Source organism: Bombus vancouverensis, unplaced genomic scaffold (assembly GCF_051014615.1).
Source record: "Bombus vancouverensis nearcticus unplaced genomic scaffold, iyBomVanc1_principal scaffold0068, whole genome shotgun sequence".
NCBI lineage: Eukaryota > Metazoa > Arthropoda > Insecta > Hymenoptera > Apidae > Bombus > Bombus vancouverensis.
In genome coordinates, this window is record NW_027468959.1 from 286,184 (window position 1) to 293,233 (window position 7,050).

Sequence of the window (7,050 nt, forward strand, 5' to 3'; positions counted from 1 at the left end):
GAAATATCTCCAACTGGAAGAAAGTTACGGCCATTTTTCGTCCAAAAAATCGAAATCCTCGCGATTTGCGAGATATTTTGCTTGTTTCGACGCTTAAATGTTTGTGCATTGCATTAGCACTGTGAAATGGAGTTCAACGAGCGCTTATACGTCGAAATATCTCCAACGGGAAGGAAGTTACGGCTATTTTTCGTTCAAAAAATAGAAATCTTCGCGATTTGCGAGATATTTTGCTTGTTTCGACGCTTAAGTGGTTGTGCATTGCATTAGCACTGTGAAATGGAGTTCAACGAGCGCTTAAACGTCGAAATATCTCCAACGGGAAGGAAGTTACGGCCATTTTTCGTCCAAAAAATCGAAATCTTCGCGATTTGCGAGATATTTTGCTTGTTTCGACGCCTAAATGGTTGTGCATTGCATTAGCACTGTAAAATGGAGTTCAACGAGCGCTTAAACGTCGAAATATCTCCAACGGGAAGGAAGTTACGGCCATTTTTCGTCCAAAAAATCGAAATCTTCGCGATTTGCGAGATATTTTACTTGTTTCGACGCTTAAATGGTTGTGCATTGCATTAGCACTGTGAAATGGAGTTCAACGAGCGCTTAAACGTCGAAATATCTCCAACGGGAAGGAAGTTACGGCCATTTTTCGTCCAAAAAATCGAAATCTTCGCGATTTGCGAGATATTTTGCTTGTTTCGACGCTTAAATGGTTGTGCATTGCATTAGCACTGTGAAATGGAGTTCAACGAGCGCTTAAACGTCGAAATATCTCCAACTGGAAGAAAGTTACGGCCATTTTTCGTCCAAAAAATCGAAATCCTCGCGATTTGCGAGATATTTTGCTTGTTTCGACGCTTAAATGTTTGTGCATTGCATTAGCACTGTGAAATGGAGTTCAACGAGCGCTTATACGTCGAAATATCTCCAACGGGAAGGAAGTTACGGCTATTTTTCGTTCAAAAAATAGAAATCTTCGCGATTTGCGAGATATTTTGCTTGTTTCGACGCTTAAATGGTTGTGCATTGCATTAGCACTGTGAAATGGAGTTCAACGAGCGCTTAAACGTCGAAATATCTCCAACGGGAAGGAAGTTACGGCCATTTTTCGTCCAAAAAATCGAAATCTTCGCGATTTGCGAGATATTTTGCTTGTTTCGACGCTTAAATGTGTGTGCATTGCATTAGCACTGTGAAATGGAGTTCAACGAGCGCTTAAACGTCGAAGTATCTCCGACGGGAAGGAAGTTACGGCCATTTTTCGTCCAAAAAATCGAAATCTTCGCGATTTGTGAGATATTTTGCTTGTTTCGACGCTTAAATGGTTGTGCATTGCATTAGCACTGTGAAATGGAGTTCAACGAGCGCTTAAACGTCGAAATATCTCCAACGGGAAGAAAGTTACGGCCATTTTTCGTCCAAAAAATCGAATTCTTCGCGATTTGCGAGATATTTTGCTTGTTTCGACGCTTAAATGGTTGTGCATTGCATTAGCACTGTGAAATGGAGTTCAACGAGCGCTTAAACGTCGAAATATCTCCAACGGGAAGGAAGTTACGGCTATTTTTCGTTCAAAAAATCGAAATCTTCGCGATTTGCGAGATATTTTGCTTGTTTCGACGCTTAAATGGTTGTGCATTGCATTAGCACTGTGAAATGGAGTTCAACGAGCGCTTAAACGTCGAAATATCTCCAACGGGAAGGAAGTTACGGCCATCTTTCGTCCAAAAAATCGAAATCTTCGCGATTTGCGAGATATTTTGCTTGTTTCGACTCTTAAATGGTTGTGCATTGCATTAGCACTGTGAAATGGAGTTCAACGAGCGCTTAAACGTCGAAATATCTCCAACGGGAAGGAAGTTACGGCCATTTTTCGTCCAAAAAATCGAAATCTTCGCGATTTGCGAGATATTTTGCTTGTTTGGACGCCTAAATGGTTGTGCATTGCATTAGCACTGTGAAATGGAGTTCAACGAGCGCTTAAACGTCGAAATATCTCCAACGGGAAGGAACTTACGGCCATTTTTCGTCCAAAAAATCGAAATCATCGCGATTTGCGAGATATTTTGCTTGTTTCGACGCTTAAATGGGTGTGCATTGCATTAGCACTGTGAAATGGAGTTCAACGAGCGCTTAAACGTCGAAATATCTCCAACGGGAAGGAAGTTACGGCCATTTTTCGTCCAAAAAATCGAAATCTTCGCGATTTGCGAGATATTTTGCTTGTTTCGACGCTTAAATGGTTGTGCATTGCATTAGCACTGTGAAATGGAGTTCAGCGAGCGCTTAAACGTCGATAGATCTCCAACGGGAAGGAAGTTACGGCCATTTATCGTCCAAAAAATCGAAATCTTCGCGATTTGCGAGATATTTTGCGTGTTTCGACGCTTAAATGGTTGTGCATTGCATTAGCACTGTGAAATGGAGTTCAGCGAGCGCTTAAACGTCGAAATATCTCCAACGGGAAGGAAGTTACGGCCATTTTTCGTCCAAGAAATCGAAATCTTCGCGATTTGCGAGATATTTTACTTGTTTCGACGCTTAAATGGTTGTGCATTGCATTAGCACTGTGAAATGGAGTTCAACGAGCGCTTAAACGTCGAAATATCTCCAACGGGAAGGAAGTTACGGCCATTTTTCGTCCAAAAAATCGAAATCTTCGCGATTTGCGAGATATTTTGCTTGTTTCGACGCTTAAATGGTTGTGCATTGCATTAGCACTGTGAAATGGAGTTCAACGAGCGCTTAAACGTCGAAATATCTCCAACTGGAAGAAAGTTACGGCCATTTTTCGTCCAAAAAATCGAAATCCTCGCGATTTGCGAGATATTTTGCTTGTTTCGACGCTTAAATGTTTGTGCATTGCATTAGCACTGTGAAATGGAGTTCAACGAGCGCTTATACGTCGAAATATCTCCAACGGGAAGGAAGTTACGGCTATTTTTCGTTCAAAAAATCGAAATCTTCGCGATTTGCGAGATATTTTGCTTGTTTCGACGCTTAAATGGTTGTGCATTGCATTAGCACTGTGAAATGGAGTTCAACGAGCGCTTAAACGTCGAAATATCTCCAACGGGAAGGAAGTTACGGCCATTTTTCGTCCAAAAAATCGAAATCTTCGCGATTTGCGAGATATTTTGCTTGTTTCGACGCATAAATGGTTGTGCATTGCATTAGCACTGTGAAATGGAATTCAGCGAGCGCTAAAACGTCGATATATCTCCAACGGGAAGGAAGTTACGGCCATTTTTCGTCCAAAAAATCGAAATCTTCGCGATTTGCGAGATATTTTGCTTGTTTCGACGCATAAATGGTTGTGCATTGCATTAGCACTGTGAAATGGAGTTCAACGAGCGCTTAAACGTCGAAATATCTCCACCGGGAAGAAAGTTACGGCCATTTTTCGTGCAAAAAATCGAAATCTTCGCGATTTGCGAGATATTTTGCTTGTTTCGACGCTTAAATGGTTGTGCATTGCATTAGCACTGTGAAATGGAGTTCAACGAGCGCTTAAACGTCGAAATATCTCCAACGGGAAGGAAGTTACGGCCATTTTTCGTCCAAAAAATCGAAATCTTCGCGATTTGCGAGATATTTTGCTTGTTTCGACGCTTAAATGGTTGTGCATTGCATTAGCACTGTGAAATGGAGTTCAACGAGCGCTTAAACGTCGAAATATCTCCAACGGGAAGGAAGTTACGGCCATTATTCGTCCAAAAAATCGAAATCTTCGCGATTTGCGAGATATTTTGCTTGTTTCGACGCTTAAATGTGTGTGCATTGCATTAGCACTGTGAAATGGAGTTCAACGAGCGCTTAAACGTCGAAGTATCTCCAACGGGAAGGAAGTTACGGCCATTTTTCGTCCAAAAAATCGAAATCTTCGCGATTTGTGAGATATTTTGCTTGTTTCGACGCTTAAATGGTTGTGCATTGCATTAGCACTGTGAAATGGAGTTCAGCGAGCGCTTAAACGTCGAAATATCTCCAACGGGAAGGAAGTTACAGCCATTTTTCGTCCAAAAAATCGAAATCTTCGCGATTTGCGAGATATTTTGCTTGTTTCGACGCTTAAATGGTTGTGCATTGCATTAGCACTGTGAAATGGAGTTCAACGAGCGCTTAAACGTCGAAATATCTCCAACGGGAAGGAAGTTACGGCCATTTTTCGTCCAAAAAATCGAAATCTTCGCGATTTGCGAGATATTTTGCTTGTTTCGACGCTTAAATGGTTGTGCATTGCATTAGCACTGTGAAATGGAGTTCAACGAGCGCTTAAACGTCGAAATATCTCCAACGGGAAGGAAGTTACGGCCATTTTTCGTCCAAAAAATCGAAATCTTCGCGATTTGCGAGATATTTTGCTTGTTTCGACGCTTAAATTGGTGTGCATTGCATTAGCACTGTGAAATGGAGTTCAACGAGCGCTTAAACGTCGAAGTATCTCCAACGGGAAGGAAGTTACGGCCATTTTTCGTCCAAAAAATCGAAATCTTCGCGATTTGCGAGATATTTTGCTTGTTTCGACGCTTAAATGTGTGTGCATTGCATTAGCACTGTGAAATGGAGTTCAACGAGCGCTTAAACGTCGAAGTATCTCCAACGGGAAGGAAGTTACGGCCATTTTTCGTCCAAAAAATCGAAATCTTCGCGATTTGTGAGATATTTTGCTTGTTTCGACGCTTAAATGGTTGTGCATTGCATTAGCACTGTGAAATGGAGTTCAACGAGCGCTTAAACGTCGAAATATCTCCAACGGGAAGAAAGTTACGGCCATTTTTCGTCCAAAAAATCGAATTCTTCGCGATTTGCGAGATATTTTGCTTGTTTCGACGCTTAAATGGTTGTGCATTGCATTAGCACTGTGAAATGGAGTTCAACGAGCGCTTAAACGTCGAAATATCTCCAACGGGAAGGAAGTTACGGCCATTTTTCGTCCAAAAAATCGAAATCTTCGCGATTTGCGAGATATTTTGCTTGTTTCGACGCTTAAATGGTTGTGCATTGCATTAGCACTGTGAAATGGAGTTCAACGAGCGCTTAAACGTCGAAATATCTCCAACGGGAAGGAAGTTACGGCCATTTTTCGTCCAAAAAATCGAAATCTTCGAGATTTGCGAGATATTTTGCTTGTTTCGACGCTTAAATGTTTGTGCATTGCATTAGCACTGTGAAATGGAGTTCAACGAGCGCTTAAACGTCGAAATATCTCCAACGGGAAGGAAGTTACGGCTATTTTTCGTTCAAAAAATCGAAATCTTCGCGATTTGCGAGATATTTTGCTTGTTTCGACGCTTAAATGGTTGTGCATTGCATTAGCACTGTGAAATGGAGTTCAACGAGCGCTTAAACGTCGAAATATCTCCAACGGGAAGGAAGTTACGGCCATCTTTCGTCCAAAAAATCGAAATCTTCGCGATTTGCGAGATATTTTGCTTGTTTCGACTCTTAAATGGTTGTGCATTGCATTAGCACTGTGAAATGGAGTTCAACGAGCGCTTAAACGTCGAAATATCTCCAACGGGAAGGAAGTTACGGCCATTTTTCGTCCAAAAAATCGAAATCTTCGCGATTTGCGAGATATTTTGCTTGTTTGGACGCCTAAATGGTTGTGCATTGCATTAGCACTGTGAAATGGAGTTCAACGAGCGCTTAAACGTCGAAATATCTCCAACGGGAAGGAACTTACGGCCATTTTTCGTCCAAAAAATCGAAATCATCGCGATTTGCGAGATATTTTGCTTGTTTCGACGCTTAAATGGGTGTGCATTGCATTAGCACTGTGAAATGGAGTTCAACGAGCGCTTAAACGTCGAAATATCTCCAACGGGAAGGAAGTTACGGCCATTTTTCGTCCAAAAAATCGAAATCTTCGCGATTTGCGAGATATTTTGCTTGTTTCGACGCTTAAATGGTTGTGCATTGCATTAGCACTGTGAAATGGAGTTCAACGAGCGCTTAAACGTCGAAATATCTCCAACGGGAAGGAAGTTACGGCCATTTTTCGTCCAAAAAATCGAAATCTTCGCGATTTGCGAGATATTTTGCTTGTTTCGACGCTTAAATGGTTGTGCATTGCATTAGCACTGTGAAATGGAGTTCAGCGAGCGCTTAAACGTCGATAGATCTCCAACGGGAAGGAAGTTACGGCCATTTATCGTCCAAAAAATCGAAATCTTCGCGATTTGCGAGATATTTTGCGTGTTTCGACGCTTAAATGGTTGTGCATTGCATTAGCACTGTGAAATGGAGTTCAGCGAGCGCTTAAACGTCGAAATATCTCCAACGGGAAGGAAGTTACGGCCATTTTTCGTCCAAGAAATCGAAATCTTCGCGATTTGCGAGATATTTTACTTGTTTCGACGCTTAAATGGTTGTGCATTGCATTAGCACTGTGAAATGGAGTTCAACGAGCGCTTAAACGTCGAAATATCTCCAACGGGAAGGAAGTTACGGCCATTTTTCGTCCAAAAAATCGAAATCTTCGCGATTTGCGAGATATTTTGCTTGTTTCGACGCTTAAATGGTTGTGCATTGCATTAGCACTGTGAAATGGAGTTCAACGAGCGCTTAAACGTCGAAATATCTCCAACTGGAAGAAAGTTACGGCCATTTTTCGTCCAAAAAATCGAAATCCTCGCGATTTGCGAGATATTTTGCTTGTTTCGACGCTTAAATGTTTGTGCATTGCATTAGCACTGTGAAATGGAGTTCAACGAGCGCTTATACGTCGAAATATCTCCAACGGGAAGGAAGTTACGGCTATTTTTCGTTCAAAAAATCGAAATATTCGCGATTTGCGAGATATTTTGCTTGTTTCGACGCTTAAATGGTTGTGCATTGCATTAGCACTGTGAAATGGAGTTCAACGAGCGCTTAAACGTCGAAATATCTCCAACGGGAAGGAAGTTACGGCCATTTTTCGTCCAAAAAATCGAAATCTTCGCGATTTGCGAGATATTTTGCTTGTTTCGACGCATAAATGGTTGTGCATTGCATTAGCACTGTGAAATGGAATTCAGCGAGCGCTAAAACGTCGATATATCTCCA